General features: G+C 41.3%; 1 protein-coding gene across 3 annotated transcripts in view; it reads right to left on the bottom strand.

The window, feature by feature from the left end:
* The window catches only part of ASIP (agouti signaling protein), a 28,753-nt gene extending 8,167 nt beyond the window's left edge, over positions 1–20,586 (bottom strand). Inside the window, exon 1 of one of the 3 annotated variants that reach the window (XM_065032583.1) lies at positions 20,452–20,586. The gene's annotated coding sequence lies outside the window, so the exon portion shown is untranslated. Of the gene's footprint in view, positions 1–11,620; positions 12,049–20,451 lie in introns of those variants that run through there. The other 2 variants (XM_065032582.1, XM_065032581.1) reach the window with 2 other exon arrangements.
* Positions 20,587–22,885: the final 2,299 nt, after the last annotated feature.

Genomic DNA, 22,885 nt, shown 5'->3' with positions numbered 1-22,885 from the left:
AAAATATCGAGAATTAAAAAAAAAATTAAAAACCCCAAATCACAAATTGTTTCCAATGAGTTTTCTCCATTTAAAAAGCAGTAATGAAGAAACACCTTGTTTTATTATACCCCAATGTGGCTGCTCTGATTCCACAGTAAATCATAGCCGTAACTCAGGCAAGTTATAAAAGGCCCAGTCCCATAAAGCATTTAGGGGCCTTAGGGTTTAGTATGTACTTAAACTTTGAACATGTAATGAAGTCCGTGAAATTTGAGCACACTTATGGGGAAACCTGAGCTTTGCCATACAACGTGGCCGTACACCCTGGAAGAAAGTCCCTGGCTCCTTTTCTCATAGATTAACACTGCTGAAGTTAGAAGTGGATTTATCACCAAAAAGGAAGTGAAACCAAATGTTTTGAGCAGTTAACCTGGTTGTAATGACTTTTTTCTAGAGAGAAGAGACACCCTTTTATTGTTTTTCCTGTCTCCTTTCACAAGAGATGTCCAAACCTGATGGAGATTTCTTGATGCATTCTGAAGGCTGTTCTAACACATAGTTATACATGCAGATAACCCTTTAGATTGTAACCAGAACCATTCAGGTGAGTTAGAACTTATTTTTATGTAACTAACATTACCAACCTGACTATTCCCAATGATGTTTATGTTTTAGGTGTATGCTTGAAATTCAAAAAAGACCTGAATAACAGGTCAAAAAACTTGTCTACACTTTCTAAATGCCCAGCTGGTCAAAGAAAATATATTACTTAAAAAAAAAAGTTAGCTTGCTTAACATTTAAGTATACTGATTTTTACAGGATCTAGGCATACAGGGAAGGAAGAAGTGGTTTATGATGAGGTTGGTAAAACATTGGAACAGGTTGCCCAGAGAGGTGGTGGGTGCCCCATTCCTGGAGACATTCAAGGTAAGGTTGGATGAGCAACTTGACCTGGGTGAAGATGTCCCTGCTCTTTGCAGCAGGGTTTGACTAGATGGCTTTTAAAAGTCCCTTCCAACCCAAACTGTTCTATGATTCTATGCTACAGGACATGTCTGTGACAGGTAGATGTAGACATTTGTGATCTCATTGTTTCCATGCTCTGAGCTGGAGTGAAGAGAGCAAGCTGTGTGCTGGAAGCTGTTTAGATTTGCACACAGGGGTGTTCATGATGTAGATTTTGCTTTTTAAAGCAATTTTTTAGCCTGGGTACAGGTTATTCTCTGTAACGTATCTATAATTTTCAGATCAGTGTGTGCTGCCCATCTGGAGTAGTGGCACAGCTGGCATGTAACTGTCAGCTGGAGACCATGTCAACATGCCTCTAAAGGACCATTTAAATTAACTTCTTTGAGGCCAAAGCATCGGTGTGCTCATCTCGCCCTCTGAAATGCCTGTACACCAATGCACGCAGCATAGGGAATAAGCAGGAGGAGATAGAAACCTGTGTTAGGGCAGGAGATTATGACCTAGTGGCAATTACGGAGACCTGGTGGGACAGCACGTGTGACTGGAATGTGGTCATGGATAGCTGTGTCCTTTTCAGGAAAAACAGGCCAGCCATGCATGGTGGTGGAGTCATGGCATCATCTTTGCCAAGTGTTGGGAAACGGGAGAGGTGCCTGAGGACTGGAGGAAAGCAAATGTCACTCCAGTCTTCAAAATGGGCAAGAAGGAGGACCCAGGTAACTATAAACCAGTCAGCCTCACCTCCATCTCTGGGAAACTGATGGAACAACTTCTCCTTGGTGCCATCTCAAGGGATATCAGGGATAAGAGGGTCATTAGGGGCAGTCAACATGGCTTTACCAAGGAGAAGTTGTGCTTGACCAACCATATTGAATTTTATGAGGACATAACAAGATGGATGGATGATGGCAGAGCGGTGGATGTGATCTCCCTTGACTTGAGTAAGGCATTTGACACAGTCTCCCACAGCATCCTCACAGCTGAACTGAGGGAGTGCGGTCTGGGTGACCGGGTAGTGAGGTGGAGTGTGACCTGGCTGAAGGGAAGAAGCCAGAGAGTCGTGGTCAATGGGGCAGAGTCCAGTTGAGGCCTGGATCTAGTGCAGTGCCTCAGGGGTCAGTACTGGGGCCTGTATTATTCAATATATTCATCAATTATTTGGATGAGGGAATAGAGTGACTGTCAGCAAGTTTGCTGGTGACACCAAGCTGGGAGGAGTGGCTGACACTGGAAGCTGTGCTGCCATCAGAGACCTGGACAGGCTGGAGAGCTGGGCGGGGAGAAATTTAATGAAATAGAACAAGGGCAAGTGTAGAGTCTTGAATCTGGGTAGGAATAACCTCAGATTTTGGTAGCTGGGGGTCCTATTAGAGAGCAGTGTAGGGGAAAGGGACCTGGAGGTCCTGGGGACAGCAGGATGACCATGAGCCAGCACTGGGCCCTTGTGGCCAGGAAGCCAATGGGACCTGGGGTGGGTTAGAAGGGGGTTGGTCATTAGGTCAGAGAGGTTCTCCTGCCCCTCTACTCTGCCCTGGGGAGACCACACCTGGAATATTGTGTCCAGCTGTGGCCCCTCAGTTCCAGCAGGACAGGGAACTGCTGGAGAGAGTCCAGCGCAGCCACCAAGATGCTGAAGGGAGTGGAGCATCTCCCGTGTGAGGAAAGGCTGAGGGAGCTGGGGCTCTGGAGCTGGACAAGAGGAGACTGAGTTGGGACTCATTCCTGGGGATCAATATGGAAAGGGTGGGTGTCAGGAGGATGGAGCCAGGCTCTTCTCGGTGACAACCAGCCACAGGATGAGGGGCAATGGGTACAAACTGGAACACGAGAGGTTCCAGTTAATTTGAGAAATTTGAGAAGAAACTTAAATTTGAGAAGAAACTTGTTCCTGGTGAGGGTGGCAGGGCCTGGCCCAGGCTGCCCAGGGAGGTTGTGGAGTCTCCTTCTCTGCAGACATTCCAGCCCACCTGGACACCTTCCTGTGTAACCTCATCTGGGTGTTCCTGCTCCATGGGGGGATTGCGCTGGTTGAGCTTTCGAGGTTCCTTCCAATCCCTGACATTCTGGGATTCTGTGAGTGTCTTTAGGGGCTTATCGTTTATTGCTGTAATGAAGCTAAAATGTGCTAGGGGAAATTTAACATGGGAATTATTTTAATTGTTCATGGGGCTTAGTCTTGCACAGCGCTGAAATCTAACCACTGAATGTCCTGGGTTTGGCTAGGATAGAGTTAATTTTCATGGGAAGCTGGGAGGAGACACAACCAGAACAGCTGACCCAAACTCACCGAAGGGATATTCAGTACCATATGACATAAACTGGAGGTGCTGGCTGGGTGTGGGTGTCACTGCCTGGGAGCAGTCTGGGTATCAGTTTTCTGTGTGGTGAGCGATTGCATTGTGTATCCCTCACTTTTTCTATTATTTTATTTGATTACTGTTGTTTATCTCTTCCTTTGTTGTCCTGTTAAACTGTTTTTTATCCCAACCCACAAGTTTTAACTTTTTTTTCCAATTCTCCTCCCCAGCCCACCAGAGAGCAGCGTGGGCTGGGAGGTGATGAGTGAGTGAGAAGCCATGTGGTACATAGTTGCTGGCTGGGGCTAAACCACGACACTGAACTTAGGCACAGTTCAGCAAATTATGTAAGTAAATGGTTAATGTGTGCCCTTTATTATCAAGAGAAAGACAGGAATACATTTAAAAACAAAAGAAAGCACTTAAAGTTTTTTGACTATCATCAGAGACTGCAGTATCCTTTTCTATGCTGTTTCCTCTGCGCTTTGGCTTAACGTATTTAACATGTAAATAACATATTTTAATAGTTACACAAGTCGTTAGCTCTCACAGACATTTTCCCTCAATGTAAATTTGGAAAATGACAGATCATAAGAAACAGCTATTGTCTCTCTTTAATTTATTTTTTGAGATGTCATCTTAAAAGTCTTACTGAAGAAATTTGATTTCCCCAGAAACACTCTGACTCATTTCCTGTCACAGCTGATTTAAGTCTATTTAGAGATTTTTCCTCACACAACAACAGACTGAATAGTTCAAGACATTCATAATAAAGCCTGCCATAAACACTAGAAGAGACAAGCTGAAATTTTCTTAGAAGTTCTGACAAATTTGAGGCAACTCATGAATAAACCAACAAAATTATGAATAGCTGAAAATGGCTGCTTAGAAAAAGCGAGTGTTAAAGTACATGAAGAAAGAAATATAAAATACTGGAAACTATTACACTGCTCAGTAACTCACTGACAAGTCCTCAGCTTTGTTGTGCTGCTGTGTTCCCATTTTGAAAAGGACAGGTGGGGAAAAATTTAATGAAATATAATAAGGGGAAGTGTAGAGTCTTGTATCTGGGCAGGAACAACCCCAGGTTCCAGTATAAGTTGGGGAATGACCTATTAGAGAGCAGCGTAGGGGAAAGGGACCTGGGGGTCCTGGGGACAGCAGGGTGACCATGAGCCAACACTGGGCCCTTGTGGCCAGGAAGGCAAATGGCACCTGGGGTGGGTTAGAAGGGGGTGGTCAGTAGGTCAGAGAGGTTCTCTTGCCCCTCTACTCTGCCCTGGGGAGACCACAGAGGGAATTCAAGGAAAAAAGCAAGAATTAGTGGATGCCTTGAAAGATGTTGAGATTTTAAGATGGAAAGGGAAAAAGTTAGGAGATTAATCACTGAGGTTAACAGGATGACTGGGGAGATTCTGGGTGATTATTTCATTGTCACTTGGAACAATGCTATCCAGTCTTTAGAGCAATCCCATTTCAAGCATCAGGTTTCAGCAAAGGAATAGAAATAAGGGAAATGATGTGTTAACGGGTGTTTGGAGGGAAAGGAATGACAAATGACTCCACCTGAGAAGAGCAGGAATCACTAATGCTCCAGGCCGCTCCCCACAGACCCAGCCAGGGGTTCCTCAGCGGTGTTAGTTTCCTAATAGCATGTTAGGATTGACTGCACAGAATGCAAAGCAAAGATATGTGTTTGAAGACTTTAAAGGGCACTGTCAAGATGTAAATACTAAGAAATAGCTGCTACTCATCCTCAAACCACAAAATAATTTAAAATAAAAGCAACGCAAGCAAAGCTCTCCCCTCAGGATAAACCAGGAGGCCCTATTTGAAGTTGAAGCTGAATCTCAACGCATTTGTGTTCCTTTAGTGTTGGGGGAATGGGCTGAAAATGGTAGGTTCCCATGGACCTCTCACGTACTTCTGAGGTTCTGGGAGAAGGATCATAGGGTCAAATCTTGTAGAGCTTTTGGTGTTTTAGGTAGCCACTTGAATTCCTCAATCCCTTCCCATGTGCTTCCATGCTCCCCTGGAAAACTCTTCGTCAACCCCACCTGACACATCTGCCCTTGTTTTGTGTGCCCCTGAAATATGAGAAGAGTTGAATGAGCGTGTAATAAACAGCTGCTTTATGAAAATGTGGTCATGTAGTATGCATGCATATTTAAAATGTGCTCAATTCTGGTTGGTTTAGTGGTTTCTAGCCTTTGTGTGTTATGAGGTGGGCCCTTGGAAGCACGAGAAGGGAAAGAACAGTGTGTTGCTGTTCCTCAGTTTTGTTCTTGTCTTTGAGCTCGTGGGCCATTTGGGGGTCAAGTTTTCATGCTTTTCAAATGCAATTGCAAAAGCCAAAGACTTGAGAATGTCTAAAACAACAAAAACCCAATAAATTTTTAGTTTATCAGGGAATATTTTTTCCTCTGCATTCTAATCTATGAATATTTTGCTTTAGGTGCAATTTGGCAGTTGTGATACACTGTACAGGTTGTTGGAGGGTGACCCATACCGTTTGTTTTATACAGCCTGCACTTCAGGCTGAGGTGAATGTTGCTCTGGGATTGCCCATGAAGTTAAGTTTCCTAATTTTTTCTAATCTAATTTAATCTTTAAATCTTTATTCCTTGACTCTGCTAGCTGGTGATGCATCATCCATGTTAGTGGTAGGGGAAGCCTATTTCTTAAGAAGGGAGGAAACATTATAGCCATGACTTGACTTGCTGAAATTTTGTAGGATAAGAGGTGACTGTTTTGGTCTTCTCTCATCCTCCTCATAAAGACAATTCCTGGTGTGGCTTGATAGAATGGGAAGGCATATGCATGCAACAACTCTAAGAGATGTGCCAAACAAGTTTTAATTTCTGGCACAATTCCCTAAGCTATCTACAAAAATGAAAATCTATTCAGGGCTCCTGCCACTGAGAAATCCTCAATTAGCTACTCTAGTTGAAGTGAAAGAAAGTGAAAGTGAATCAGAAATTCTACGGACTGTAGAAGGAGATAAAGTCCCTGTAGTACACATGAAAAACTTGTTAGGAAAGGCAGTCTGGGTTACTCCTGCCTCAGGCAAAGGCAAGCCCATTCGCGGGATTGTTTTTGCCCAGGGACCTGGGAGCACCTGGTGGGTGATGCTTAAGGATGGAGAAGTTCGGTGTGTACCTCAAGGGGATTTGAGTTTAGGTGAAAATATTCAATACTGAACTGCATGATGTGAATTGCCATGCTAACAGTGTTTAATAAGTGTCTTTCAGATCAAGACAGTGATGATGAAACCAGAGCTAGCTTCTTCGAGTGGCGCCTGACAACTTCGAAGTTGATGTCTTTAACCCACAAACAGTGGTCATGAGATGCACTTGTACCATTTTTCCTGCCCTGGGAGACTGTCGTGACAAAATGAACTTAATGAACTTTTTAAAGGATGGTCCACTGATTAATTACTCCTGTGTATATATGTACATATGTATATATATATATATAGTAGTAGTGATTAATTAGATTGTATTGATAGATTTTATTGATAAGGTTTAAGCATTCAGTGAATGGCATATTATAAGGGGTGGAATGTCCTGGTTTTGTTAAAAACAAGTTTCTCTTTTAGTGAATTTTGCCTGTCAGCTAAAGCTTCATATCAGCTGCATATTCCTGGAGAACCAGACACATGTTTTGGTAAACCTAGCAATGGAATGCAAACTTATTGATAAGCACGGATGGACATCTCGCGAGAGGGGCGATGAGAAGCAAGTGACCAAGAAACTGACCAACTGTGTATAACATTCCATTCACGTGAATACTTCATATAAAAGTGGGAGATCACGAGGATCTCATTCGCTTTTCCCTTTTGCCCTTTTCCCTTCTGCTTATGGCCGACATTAGAAGAGGACCTTGCGAGTCATCCCTGCGAACTGATGCCTAGTGACAGACTGAATCCAGCTCCGGTTGGCTGTGCAGTCTTCGGGTGCCGGCTCTGCAGTTGCTGAGACTTTCAAGATTGGTTTTGTATATTTTGTATTGTTTTCTCTATTCTTATTAGTAGCATTAGTAAAATATCTTTAGTTTTTTCCAACTCTCTTCACTCTGTGCTTCTTTTCCTCCCAATCGCCTCTCCTTAGTGAAAAAGGGGGAGAGGGAGGGGGAAGTGTGGGAGGGGGAGAGGGGGTTAACAATACATCTGCCAGGGTTTTATTGTCACCCCGCAATCTTAACCCTCGACAGGAGATACAGTGTGGCAAATATTTTAGCATGCTATCTTGAACAAAATGACAACTGTTGAGGAAAACTGTCAGGAAACTCAAGATCAAAGAGTTCCTTAACTAATGTTAAACATAAAAGGTTCTACCACTTCAGCAGAGAAATCTTAATCTATGATTTAAGGAGTTACTGAAATACAGTACATGCATTGAAGGTTGGGTACAGCTGTGGTGATGAGCCTTGCTGATCAATCCAGGATGTGTGCACCTGAAGGGAAACTACAAGAAAACTGGAGAGGAACCTTTTACGAGGGCTTGTAGTGATAGGACAAGGGGTAATGGCTTTAAACTGAAAGAGGGGACATATGGATTAGATGTAAATGAGAAATATTCTACTATGAGGCTGGTGAGGCAATAGAACAGGCTGTCTGGAGAAGCTGTGGACGTTCCATTCTTGGAAGTGTTCAGGGTCAGGTTGGACGGGGCTTTGAGAAACCTGGTCTAGTGGAAAGTGTCCCTGCTGATGGAAGGAGGGTTGGAACTAGATGATCTTTGAGGTCTCTTGCAACCTGAGCTATTCTATGATTCTAAAATAAGAATAAGATTGATTACGTGATTCTTGTCTGTGTGTGGAAAAACCTGGCATCAGTGACTCAGACATCAGACACCATATGGAAGAAAGATGTTGGAGCAGTCTTGATATCTACTCAAGATGAACAAGAGATCTGGACTATCTCTTCAAAGCGCTGTGAGGCACAGCTTTCTTCCTGGAAGAAGGGAAATCCATTTATAGCCTGTAAGTGTGAAACAAGGTCAAAGACAAAAGTCTGGAAGATAGGTGTTAATTGATAAACTACCCAGAGGAAAGCAACATGCCTTCTAAGAATGAAAAAAAATGCGGACAAGCATTTAAGAAAACAAATATTTTATGTTCAGGTTGAGAAATACTGTTCTGGAAAGCAGTGATTCAAAAGCATTTGGGATCTGTGATAGAAACAAGCTCGCAGTGTAACACTGCTGTCAAAAGTGTTAATTTAGTTCTTGAAAATAGGGCCTACTTCAACAGGAGAATATTTATTTGATATTGGAACGGCTATTTCTGGAAGACACTCCAAGAACGCCACTGAGTGAAAAGAGTTTGTATAAACCATAAAATTGATCAAAGAATGGGAAAGTATGTCTGAAAAGAGCTCTCAATCTCTTTAATACCAAGGAGAAACTGCAGAGTGTCTCAGTTCCTGAAGGCTCTCAGCAGAGTTGGAGGGAGGACAGGGTGACAGATGGGTTTTCAAGCAAGATGCCAAAAGTATAATGAGGTGAAGTCACCAGAAGTAGAAGCTGGGCCTAAAAAATGTCCGAGATCTGGACTGTTCTGGCCCACTAATAATTATGCTTTAGAACATCTACATGAAGGCTGATATGGGGTTTCTACTACAGAAACTTTATATTATGTTTATTCATTTATTTACTCTTAATAATAAATACAAATGCTAAGCAAAGTTGCTGGAAGTTGCGTAATTGCCTGTGCTATGCCCTAACTAATGATTAGACTTCCAGTTTTATTTATGATCTCACAAGTCTCTCAATCCGTGCCAGGAGTGGGGATGTTCACTTCAGCTCGAGCATTTTGGGGACGGCTTTCTCACAGGTAACCCTGCCTTTACACTTATGACATTACAGTTTTCCTACCAATGAAAACCTACATCTCCACTTATTTCAAAGTGATTATTTCCACCCCCCCCCGCCCCAATCCTGAGATCTCTGAAATCTCTGTAGCTCTAGGAGAATAAATCATCTTCACCTCTGGAGTGCCAGGCTTTGAGCCAGACCTACTGAAGCAGCCCGTTCCAAAATCATAGAAAGCATACGCTGGAACAATAAGATTTGAAATTCAATATGCAAATGAAAAAAAGCTCGATGTGAACCTCTAATTAAAATATACCTAGATATTTTTTAGGGATGTATATAAAATATATAGTAACGACAGTGTGCTTTTTTTTTCCCTCATGCATTGTGTCCCCTGAAATGCTAAGTGTATTATTTTCATATGATCTGCCCTAAGAATGGCTTCTCTGCCATTCTGTGTAAAACATAGGATAGGAAAGAAGCCTTTGTAGATCCCACATGCTTTAGGCTCAGAAAAGTGCCTGTGTGGACTCTTTCTAACTCACGTTTTTAATTGATTACAGGAGCGCGCTACATCTGCTCAGCGCAGAGCTTGCTTATATTTTATTGTACATTACAACCAATAATTCATCGTGCATGGTTCCCCAGCGGGATTGATCACCTTTATAATTTTGCTTTTAAGCAAACGTTTTACCACCAATGGGAAACACGGGGTTCATTATTGGTGCCGCATTCCCAGAGACCCCCTAAAGGATCAGCAGCTCCTTATCTCAGGGTCACTTTACACTCGGTCATAGTCACCTTTGAAAATCACATGGCAAAATCCTCCCAAAAGGGAACTCTGCAGGAAGAATAGAAACAGGCTCGTGTGCTCCCTTTAGAGATTTTTAACTGGGATATTGCCATTGATGGGCTGAAAACATACTAAATAGTTAGCTGAACAGTTTAAATCATTTTGAATGGATTTGAAATGAATTAAACACTATTATTAATGTAATGGCTTCCTAAGTGTTTGTAGGTGAGAATGAATCTCGGATTATTCTCATGGCGTGAGCATTTAAAAGTGCAGAGAGAAGCAAATGAGAAAGGTGCAGGGAGTGCTTCCACTGGCCAGCGCTGCCTTCTGCTCCCTTATAACTCAAATTCAATGTACTTAATTCAATTTAAGCAGAATTTTAACCACCTGAGCCAGAGAAGTTTGAAGAGAAACGGTATGATATGAAAAACAAATTTAATAAGCAAATGCCACTCAAGATGTCATTGGCTTTTCCCATTAAGTTTGCTGGTTTTAAGAAATATTATTAAAACTTTTTTAAAGTTACGCAATATTTATTCTATGCAAATAATGTATACAACATGAGCGTGCACACTTTATTAATAAGGTGTTAACTATGTAGTCAAGGGATTTAGTAGGTCTGTACTTTGCATAATACCAGGGCCTAATTCATGCATGCAGTTCTACTTCTGAGTCTGTGCATAAAGATTAAAGGCAACGCTAAAGATAAAAGCCTATATTGAAACTGGCAAAATTCTTTTTCCTTTTGCAGTGAATTGGTTTTCTCCATGTACAAGAAAAAATGCCCAAAACAACCACTAAAAACAAACCCTTCCTGTCTCAATCAGAAGATGGTGCTGCATCATATACAAGGAGAAATAAAGTAGGGAATAAAGTAGGCAAAAAGATAGGAGACAGTGAGAAATGCGTCCATTTAGGAAAATAACAAATGTAATAAAATGAGCAGTTTTATTGTTCATTTTCTAGTGAGCGCGGTCATGAGAGAAGCACCGTAGAAATGTAGGTTGGAAGAAAAGTGTTGGTATTGCAAATGGTGATCATAAATTAGCTCTGCGTTTCATCTTATTAAGTATATAAACCAACTGTTGCTTGCTGAACGTGCACAAAGATAGTATTATGAATACTAACGGAAGACTAGACACTTGGATATATTTAGCGTAGAATTAGGTTTTTATGACATGCTATAGAGAGAAAAGTCAGGGGAAACGAGAAAAAGGATTACAGCCCAAAGCTTGAAGAGACATATTACAAAACCACGTAAAATCTAAACCTTTTAAATCTTTCAGGAGTCATAAAAGCTTCAGGGAAATAAAGATTTCATTTCAATATTATATTTACCCCGCTTGGACAGGGACAAAAAATAAGTTAGTTAACCAATTGAAGCAGCGTAAAAATGCAGCTTAGGAAGCGTAACATAAAAATTGCACGGTAAAAGAGTGTATAAAGATAATATAACACTTAAAAGGATTTCAGAAAAAAAGCTTAGGTACAAGTAGATTAAACTAAGAAGCAAAATTTGCGACAAAAAATTGTAGAGCCAGGGACAGCAAACAGAATCACACCAATCTAAATCACGGGCAATACTGAAAGTAGAGAAAGTACAGTCAGACTGCAAACAGAAGTGAATAAATGGAGAAGAAGAGAAAAGGTAAAATATGGAAGTAAAGAGAGTTTTCAGATTTACTGCTTCGCAGACCAGGGAGGTAGATTTGCAGCATTGATTCAAGCGTAAAGGAAAACAAGTATCTTCAGTGCCACGTACCGGTAAAATATGATCTTTTAAGTCCAGGCACCACAGGGGGAGTGAAATAGCCCGTGGAAGGGGTTAAATGTTTCGGTGCTGCTCAAACAGTGACTTGCTCTGATTCATCAGGCTGCAAGGAGAGCCAGCGCAGGTCGTGTCCCCCGTTCTGTGGATCCGCAGGCAATACCAGCAAAGCTCTCGGAGGTGTTTGCGCTCCCGTCTGCCCGCCGAGCGGGCGGATTTAAATATCACCTTCTCCCGAAAGCAATGCAGAAGCATTTATGAAGTTTTAGCTGACAAAATTATAACTATGATGGACAGTCTATTGTTTTCTGCTTGAATTTCTGCTTTCTCTCAGTGCCCTTTTTTGGATTTCTTTTCCTCCTTTCTGTCTTTGACCGTTGCTCTGAAAAATTCTCCTGCAAAGTTGACCCTCAGCCCCTCCTTTTTCTCCCCATTTGAAAGCCACAGGGACAGTCACGATGCAGAGACGTTTGCAGCTGGTGGCAGCAGAGAAAGGCAGCCAGACTTTTCTGTCGCTCAGGTAAAACAGCGTTCAAAGCAGGGGAATAACTGAAAAGACCTGCCAAGAAAAATATCTGTCAAGCTGTTTAGTTCTTGTTTCGAGCTCGTTGCAGCAAAATTCCATATCTGTGTCCTGGTTTTGTTAAAAACAAGTTTCTCTTTCAGTGAATTTTTCCTGTCAGCTAAAGCCTTCATATTAACTGCATTTTCCTGGAGAACCAGACACATGTTTTGTTAAGCCTAGCAATGGAATGCAAACTTATTGATAAGCACAGATGGACATCTCGTGAGAGGGGCGATGAGAAGCAAGTGACCGAGAAACTGACCAACTGTGTATAACATTCCATTCACGTGAATACTTCATATAAAGTGGGAGATCACGAGGATCTCGTCCCTTTTCCCTTTTTGCCTTTTCCCTTCTGCTTATGGCCGACATTAGAAGAGGACCTTGCGAGTCATCCCTGCGAACTGAGGCCTAGTGACAGACTGAATCCAGCTCCGGTTGGCTGCAGAGTCCAGTCCAGGACTTTGGTTGCCGGCTCTGCAGTTGCTGAGACTTTCAAGATTGGTTTTGTATATTTTGTATTATTTTCTCTATTCTTATTAGTAGCATTAGTAAAACATCTTTAATTTTTTCCAACTCTCTTCACTCTGTCCTTCTTTTCCTCCCAATCGCCTCTCCTTAGTGGAAAGGGGGGAGAGGGAGGGGGAAGTGGGGGAGGGGAGAGAGGGTTAACAATACATCTGCCAGGGTTTGATTGTCACCCCGCAATCTTAACCTTCGACAATCTGGCAGTCTCGCTGACTAGAAAAATCAATATAGATACGGGGCATGTGCATGAGCAGCTCCTTGGCTGTTTCCCAAGCATGAAAATAGTGGATTTTTTCACTGATTGCCTCTACTCCAATGAGGTAGATTTGTTGAGTAACTAAAAGTTAGAACCTAGCGGAGGAAAGGCTTTTTTAACTGCACGCACTAAACCCAGATGAGTTTACCAGAATGTGGACACAATTATCCAAAGCATATCTAATGCCTCTTTATAATTTCTAGGGTTTAATTACATAATAGAAGAAGGAACTGAGCCACACATTTGTAACTCTCTCTTAATGTTCCTCACGAAGCTGTAGGCTGGCAGTAATAGTGAAAAGATGTGATCGGGAATTAAGTTTTTGATGTGAAACCAGCCATTTTTGGCCAACCTGCTGTGATTTTCCAGAACTCAGTCAGGTGATAAATAGATACTTGTTAAGCATCCCTATGATAACATGACTTGTACCATGGGAATTTGGGGCTTAGGCCATTTTGCTTGTAATCCTTAATCTAACTAAAAGTTAGTTTCCCCATTTGATTTGGAATGTGTGTGGATGACCTTACCTAAATTTTGTGACATCAATTTAAGTACCTAAATTCAGTTTGAATATTGCTCGGTTGTTGTTACAGGCAAATATAGTAAAGACCAAAAGGTTTTCCGGAACTACCATGTTTGGTGTTAAAATATGAGCAAAATTAGATTGCGGAACATCCGGGGACTCTGTTCCTACTGAAGGAAGTGCACAGTGCTTACCCTCTGCTTTCCCAAGAAGCATCCAGAGTGTTGGCTTGGATCCTGCAGCACTTAGCGCTAACTCACCAACCGAGCTCCTGCACGAGGAAAAGGTGCATCCAGCAGCCAGAAATGTGGCAAAACAAAGTGTCGTCTGTAAGTTACCTGAACGTGCTTGAGAAGCAACGTTTGAGGGACCAGACGGGGACAAGCACGATGAGTAACTGCGTAGTGCTCTGAGTAGTTCCACAGAGTAGCTCTGAGCAGGAGGAAGACGGGCTTGTACGACCATAGAATATTTCTGAGGCTTTAGAAAGGACAAATGTTTCTCCCTTGTTGTTCTCTGCTTTTGTTGAGTGACGAAGCGGCACACTTCACAGTACAAGTGGTTGAATTCTTGAGGGTTGGAATGTTCTCAGTCGTTAAAAATGCCGTTTATCCCATGAAAAGCTTTAACAGCAGTGAAATTTTCCGGTTGAAAAAATTTCAATTACAAAACTTTACGTGCTGATATTTGCAGGGGTATTTACAGCATTGGCAATTTCATTTCTTTTCAAAGTGCTCTTCTTATTTTTCTATTTCAAAAGTTCAGGTTCAGAATGTTTTGTTTTATATATATATATATATTTCATTTAAAATAAAAAAATGCCTTAGTCAAAACTTCCCATAAAGAAAATCTATTTTCCTGACACTACTGTTACCTAGAGCCGAATTCTGCTCTTGGCTTCTATTCCAGCCTCGAGGCACAGAACTTACATCTCATTGTACTGTAGACATTTGTGGGGTGTAATTCATTTTCTCATTTAAAGAAGAAAGAAATCCCAGGGATTTGTTCTGTGCCGCTTTGAAATGAAAGTTGACTGTCACTCTGGAAAGCGACGTAGCTTTTCAGACAGGATGCAGGAAGGCTGGTTTGCATCCGCAGAACCAGCCGCTGGAGCCTGGTGTGGATGCGCATTTGTGTGGCTTCTCTCCTCTGATATCAGTCAGTATTTAGTTTTCTCCCTGTTTGGCTCCTGGTTTTTGTCATTGTATTTTCCATTGTTGTAAGTTTACAAAAATAACCACACTTATTTTGCCTTTCCTTTTTTCTGTTGTTTTTTCTTCTTCCTTTTTTCCACAGTTGGCCCATCTTGGCTTTTCTTCCTCTTCTTCTATACTATCATGTGAACATACTCTTCTACTCTTCTTTTTCTATCTGACTATTTCCCTTTCCTCTTTTCGATATATTTTCAAGACCTCTTTTCTCTCTTTTATCCACCTTATTTTTTAACTATCCCGGCTTTTTGCTCTCTCTTAATTCCCCCGTTTTGTCATTGTCTCCATCTCCTCCTAATTTCTGCTGGCTCTCTCCCCATACATTTCATTACTGCTTGATATCGGCAACACACACCCTTGTGTGACCCCTTTGCTCCTTCACACCTCCCTCCTACCTGTGCCCAGGACCCTCCTCATGTGCACATCTGTCTGCAGATGTTCTTAGTTGCATTAGGACTGGGATGATACAAGAGGAAAAGTTTTTCTCCCATTCCTACAAGGATCCGGATACACACGTGGTCTGTTTGCCATTCAAAGATCCATGTGCATCCATCATCTGCACAGTCCATTGAATAGTCTGGGGATATTTGCAAATCATACTTTTTAACTGATTCATACAACCTTATAATAGGATTTCATGTCTTTCATGGGTATATGAAACCAGACTTCTCTTGGCAACATCTCTGATTTTGAAGTTATGATTGTGTGGCAGTAAGCAGCCTTATCCATCCTTACTTTGCTATAAGAATGTAACATTTCTAATGACACCAAGTTGGGAGGGAGTGTCGACCTGCTGGAAGGCAGGAGGGCTCTGCAGAAGGATCTGGATAGACTGGAAAAATGGGCTGATTCCAATGGGATGAAGTTCAATAAGGCCAAATGCCGGGTGCTGCACTTTGGCCACCACACCCCCCTGCAGCGCTCCAGGCTGGGCACAGAGTGGCTGGAGAGCAGTCAGGCAGAAAGGGGCCTGGGGGGACTAATGGACAGGAAGCTCAACATGAGCCAACAGTGTGCCCAGGTGGCCAAGAAGGCCAATGGTGTCCTGTGCTGTATCAGAAATAGCGTGGTGAGCAGGCCAAGGGCAGTGATCCTTCCCCTGTGCTCTGCATTCGTGAGGCCACACCTGGAGTATTGTGTTCAGTTCTGGGGCCCTCAGGTCAGGAAAGACATTGAAGTGCTGGAGCGGGTCCAGAGAAGAGCAACAAAACTGGGGAAGGGACTTGAACACAAGACCCATGGGGAGAGGCTGAGGGAGCTGGGCTTGTTTAGTCTGGAGAAGAGGAGGCTTAGAGGTGAACTCAGCACTCTCCAGAACCACCTGAAGGGCAGTTCTAGCCAGGTGGGGATTGGTCTCTTCTCCCAGGCAGTCAGCAATAGGACAAGGGGGCATGGGCTTCAACTCTGCCGGGGGAAATTGAGGCTGGAGATTAGAAAGCAATTCTGTGCAGAGAGAGTGGTCAGGCATTGGAATGGCTGCCCAGGGAGGTGCTGGACTCACTGGCCCTGGAGGTTTTTAAACTGAGATTGGACATGGCACTTAGTGCCATGATCTAGTAAATGGACTGGAGTTGGACCAAGGGTTGGACTTGATCTCTGAGGTCTTTTCCAATCCAGTCGATTCTGTGATTTATTTATTTTTTTTTCCTCAGTTGCAAATGCTTTTATCAGGAAACCATTGCTAATCTGAAAACCATAGCAGCTTGCCTTAAGGTGTTATTTTTTTCTAATATATGAATAAGAAAGTTAGAAGCCCAGCTGAAATAAAAGTTCCTGCTATTAACAAGACCGTCACTGATTTTATTAGGAAGAAGGTCCTCCGCTTCTGCGACATCAAGAGGCAATATTTGTTGGAAGGACAATCTGAAGAGACAATTACAGAATGCGCAGGAAGATGCTGTTCAGTTCTAAGAGGAGAAATAACATGTGCCTTTGGGTGGCAATACAGTGTATGGGAGGGAAACCCTGTCTGAGCAAAGTCAAAGTTCCACATTTCCATACTTTGAGACACTTACAGGCTTTCTGAATCAATTTATGTCAATGACATCTAATCAGGTGTTTTCCGATTATAAACCTTTATGGTTTTCAGGTACAGTGAGATCTGGGAATGCAAATACGAAATAACCGGCAACTAACAAAAGACTTTTAATAGAAGGAACAGCAGAGCAGAAATTTGGAGTTTATATGCCTAATATTTTAAAAAGGGAACAGATTATTACAGGCAAATAAATTCTTACCCATACATGACAAGATGGATCAAAATAATTAAAAATAGAGTACTGAGAAGTCTGAAACATCATGATAGGATGAGGTTCGAGCAATCAAACGGAAGAGTTCTTTTGCATAAGGACTGTCACCTCTCAGTGAGCTTTCTCATTCTCTTAAACATGAGGTTCTGATCCCTCCCTCAACCAGATCACTTGGTTAAAGAGATTATATCTGACCCAGTTCTTGTTTTAGTATGAGAACAGATGTAACAAATATCGTGGAAATGCCACATTATGCACACCTGGATTTTCAAAAAATCAGTGGAAGGCAGTTTAAGATCTATATTGTAATAGCTCAGTGGTACATCTCTTGCTGCTAGTTCTGTGGAGTTGCACCATTACAAAATTAGAGGGTTTTTCTGTAATAAGTAATGGAGAAGGTGGGCCTATTTGGAGAACGTTCAGAGAAACCTTAGTGTTTGGAGTGACACATGAACGATGCAAGTGAAATTAATCCTATTCATGCTTTTAAGTAAAATATTGCAAATGGTTCCATTACATTTTGGTGAAATAATACTACAACAGTTCAGAAGGATGTGTCATCTTTAGGCTTGGAGGTCTGGCATTTAGTACTTTCTCCTCAAATCTGAGAAATCAAAGAACGTTATTTCACTGGAAACAGTCAAAAATGAACAAAATCTACACATGGCTACAGGTTAGTCCTGGATTTACTGCTACGTTTAAGCAACATAAAAACCTGCTAACCTTCCCCAGCCACATGTTGCTATGCCATGGCCATTATTACCACAGCTGCTCTCATTTCGTTGCTAGGAAATTCATAATGTGAGTTGTCTTCCACTCTTACAAGGATCTAAAGTTTGTTGGCCAGATTGGACCTTCCTTCTTTATCTGTTGCCCTAATTTTCTGGATGTGGTGACCAATTTGAGATATGATTTTGCTTTGTAATGTAAATTTCTCAGAGAAGAGAAATGCAGAGGGTATTTTGATCATGAAAATACTGAAAACGTGAAAGTTTTTGGATTGGAACAACACTAGGCAAAGCATTGATTGAAAAACTTCAACAATTAATTCATAGCATCTTTCACTATGTTTATTTAATAATGGCAATGACCCACGAACTGTTAATCCTAACTTAATCATACTTAATCAGAAATGGGTTGAACTGAAGGATAAATATTTCAAATTTGTGTTACTGCTTTGGAGAAATAGGTGGTAAACTTGAGAGGACGTGTCCTTAGGTAAAGGTTTCTTCACTTGCCCCAAGAGTAAAGCCAGGGAGGGCGAAACAGGTTAGAAATAAGCATTAGGAATAACGTGGGGAAGAAAGAGGCAGTAGTGGCATCAGTTGAAAGGTGGCAGACATGTTCATTTCTGACAGTAATATTTCTGCATACGCTACTTGTTGCAACTATTTCAGCTCTGGCTGCGTCTGTGATGGGTTTTCAGGACTTTATATTGAAAATGATTATAGGGAAGGGATTTTCATTACTCTTTGAAGCACCTGCTGTCTCACGGCAAAACTAATATGTGGTGCAGCACGGTGCCTCAAAATCTCAAATGGGTGCACTGCATATGTACATTCTATACATATAAAATGAGGTTTGGGAAACACTTCGGTATTTTGCATTGAATTGTTATATTCTTTTAATTTTAAATTGCAAGCTCTAATGATAGTCATAACCAAGCCATGAAAGGAAATATAGTATTTTAATTAAATAGCTAATTTACATTCTACATTCATAGCTTGGTTTATTCATGTTACAGTCATAACATTTTCACACCTTTGTAATTTACTGTGCTCTGAGGCATGCGTCTCAGTGCTAAAACTGGCTGTGCTGTTGGTATCTTGGAACCTTCTAAACAGATTTGCATTGGTCTAGTATATCTACTTTCTAACTAAACACAGAAAAGGATTTTAAGTACCCCATAATAGTCAGTTACTGTTCCCACATTTCTGTCTTTTACAACAGCATTTTGCATCTGACAGTTCCCAATAGCGCTACCATATGTTTTCAGAATAAATTGTACACTTTGGTGCAAATAAATTTGAAAGGGAGGGAAAAATCCCTCACTAAAACTAAACCAGCATCAGAATAGATTTGTCTTTTTTTTTTTTTTTTTTCCTACTATTCAAAACTTAAAGCTACTTCAGATTAAGATTATTGATCTAATTGCCCTAATTATCTGAATGGAGTAAACATTCTTGGAAACTTGCTAGAATTAATCTTAAAGCATAAAGCTTCTTTAACCTTTGTGCGAGAGGCACAGAACTGCACACACGTGAAATCAAGCACCACCTATTCATTAAATGCTTCGAATATTCAGACCTCCCACTCTCTTATTTTATACGCAAGAAAGGCAATAGGCATCTGATCCTTGCTAATACCATCAGTGTGTTTACATGTTTCAGAAGTTTATGTCCATCATAGAAATATCTTGTATAAATCTGAACATATACAAGATATAATGTTCACAAAGAACAGCTGCTGGTACTGGAAGAGGGCAACAAAATGTTTGGAAATGGCATTAAAAAATGATCTAACATTCAGTGAAATCACTTCTGAAACAGAAAACAAGATTTAACTTTCCACAATGAAGAAACTACTTATTTCTCCTCTATAATATAGAGAATTTAAGGTCATTATGAGCCAAAACTCTACAAGCAGTAAAAATACGTTTCATATGAAAAGATATTAAGTCTTAAGTGTCCCATTTCTAAAGGCAAAATTATCATTTGAAATGCAGAAGAAAAACACCGTCTTGCCCATAAAGAAGAGTTGCAGAAATTAATATTTTCCTTTCACTAAAACTTTTTGTCTCCTTTTTTAATATATTCATTTTTTATTTAAAAACCTGGTGAGTATCTATTACCCTTCATGCTTCAGCTGGCCAGTGCTGTTATTTTTAAAGCAGATGTTGTGTATCTATTCACATGTACTTATAAGCAGAGAGTTTAAGCCACAGATTTCTCTGGCCCCTGTATTTTCCTTTTAGCTTGCTAAACAAATCCATAACACATGTACAGTCCTCAAGCTATATCTTCCTAAAATATTTTGTTGTAATTTAGAAAAACAGTGAATTGCAAATTTATGAATGACTTGTGAATACAAGCAAAACATTCACTTGAGAAATAATTTACTCACCCCAGTCATGTAGCTGAGGAAATTGTACTTCCAGCCAGATTTGAACATCATAGCTGAGGTGCTGTACATGGGCAGCTCTGGCTTTTCTCATTGCAAGAAACTTCACTGCAAGTCAAGTGAAGCTAATCCTGCTAAATCCTTTGATTATCTAGAGCTTCCTAGGTAACGCAGGTTTTCAGGCCTTTCTAGAGGTTTGTTTTGCTTAAAAATCAACCACCGAAGAAAAGGAGGTAACGAAAAACTGCTGTAGCATTAAGGCATCCTGGCATTCTAGTGTCAGCCTAAGGGCAGCGAGGAACAGCAGGATACGCTCAATACATTTTGTTTAACTGCATTAAAAAATGAACCTCCAAACGCGCTCACCACATACCTTTCTAATAGGCCTTCTGCCGTCTGTATTTTTAACCTTCTGGTTCTGCTTCCTTTTCATACAAACCAGAAGTTAACCTTCAATCAGTGAATTAAAGAAGTGAGAGGTCTTGCTTATATTGAATATCCAAGACCCGTTGGCAGGGGCGGTACTTTGAGAGGGTTCCAATGTATTTTCCTCCCTCTGCAGTGTGACGTCAAATGGGACTAGTGCTGTCAGTTCACATGGTCCTTTGTACTCACACAATAAAAGTTTATATACGAGGTACACAAGACATATGATACCCAGTGAGCGGTTCCAGAGGAGCAAGCAACAGATAATGTAATTTAGTACTACTGTGTATGGCGACGATTCTATAGCTGATACCTGTCGGTTTTGTGCCTTTGGTATTGGCAGCTGTTAAAACTTGAAAGCAAAGGCCTAAAGACTATATTCAGTATCCTCTTGGTAGCAGATTACTTCTACAGACCCATCACAGAGGGAAGTCTACTGGTTTGGTACCTTCTTTTGGAAGGAAGAAGGCTGGAGCTACAGCATCCAACCCAATTCCTGCTTCCCTGCTGGAGCTACAGCATCCAACCCAATTCCTGCTTCCCTCCTGGGTGGCAAGGACATTTTGGTGAACTGAGTCTTGCTTCTGCAAAACACACTTGACTTATGGTCTTTGTGCTTCTGCTAACAGGGCCCAGGCCAGGTTCTCCTCTTGCATTTCCCTTTCTGCAGCTTTGCCTTTCTCAAGCACAAGGGTGCTTATTTAAATGGGATTTTTTATTAAGCAATTGCTAAGCACTAATAAGCATTGCACAATCTGAAAAACAGTCTCCTCATTTTTACTGCGTGCAAAACTGGTCGATTTTAATTTTTGCTAGAGGCATGGCAGCAGTACTGAAGGCTCTGCCCATGGAGAGCTCTGCTTTTTCATGGTCCAGAATGCACCACACATAGACTGGGAGGGCTGGGGGCCTGGAACTACACGTCAGCAACCTATTAATTCAAGTTTTCCCAAGAAGAGAATAAGAAAACAGACCAACTTGAAGCAGATAAAGGCTTAAAGATTGGCACCTTAAAAAGATGGTGAAACTGGGCATTGTTTCAGGGATAAGAAATTTCTAGGGTCTTTTTCTTAAGTTTTGGGGCTGTGCTGGCTCTCAGACGTGTCATCTTCAATAGCTGGAAGTAAGGCTTTCAGTAGATGAAAATATTCTCTATGGTTGAGTTATGAAATTGTTTTGTAAGAAAAAGCTGTCAAGATAGAGAACCAGGAACACTACAAACTGAATTTACATGTCATTTGGGGAATAACGTGGAAATATAACCATGTAAAGTCCTTATTTCATTTTTAAGAGGAAACCATGTAATTAGTCCTCTTTTTATTTTTTTTCCCTGTTTCCCCTGCTTTTTGCTTTTGTTTCAGTTTATCTGGTTTGCATTAGACTGAACCTGGCGTAACATGTGGCTAACATATAGCCTTGCCAGAACTAGCTGGAGCCTCCTCACACTTGCCTGAAACCTCTGATTATTTCAGCTTCCTGTGACAGTCATTACACAGGGAATCCCTAGGCAATTTGTTTGTATATTTGCCAAACACACCTCTGAAGTTGTATATTAGAAGAAAATTTAGCTGGGAAGGGTACTGAGATGTTTTTGCTAGCAGAATATTTAATGTCGAAGACCAGCTCTTTGAGTAATTTAAGCCAATAGGTCCAAACGAAGTTGCTATTTTAAACCGTCTGTAAATTTCGACCTCAAAGTGTAGAAACTCCTGAGAATACCAGTTTGAAAAGTTTCATTGCAAATAGGCACACAGGAAAACGAGACATTCAGAATGAGCTTGGCAAGGTGGAAGGGCACTTTCTGGGTGAAGGTACAAATGCACTCCTTGAAACCAAGGTGTTCGATGGGTATATATGTGTTTGTCAAATACGTATTCTATAGTACTTATTTATAGAATCATAAACCAGTAGCATCTAATGCAGCACGTTCTCATGGTATTGCATGTGAAGGCAGGATAAGACGTTGTTCAGAGGTTCGCGTAGCTTCTGAAGTTCTCCCTGCTGCTGCGCTGCCCCAGCACTGGTCAGGGTTTCTTGAGGTGGGTGTTGCTGGTTGTTTTGGGGTTTTTTGTCCAGATGAAACTCTTTCCAGCAGTGGAGACCAGGCCAGGAGGCCTTCAGGAGCCTTTCAGCTCCTCTTACAGAGTCCTGGAAGTCCACCCTTGGGAGACTTAACACAGGTATGTAAGGCACAGACCTCATTTTGAAACTCATGGCTGTCCAAGTCATTGCATATTGGGAAAAACTAGGTACAAATATGCTTGCAGTACCATCAGGACTGAAGGCAAAATGAGTAATTTATTCTAAAATCTGCTGTAAGACGAAGGAGCATGGATTGTTTTCACCAGCTTAAAGAGGTCACAGAAGTTAGATGAGAAGTA

This window comes from Columba livia, chromosome 16 (assembly GCF_036013475.1).
Source record: "Columba livia isolate bColLiv1 breed racing homer chromosome 16, bColLiv1.pat.W.v2, whole genome shotgun sequence".
In the NCBI taxonomy this organism is placed as follows: Eukaryota; Metazoa; Chordata; class Aves; order Columbiformes; family Columbidae; genus Columba; species Columba livia.
This window is presented reverse-complemented; position numbering and strand designations above follow the sequence as displayed.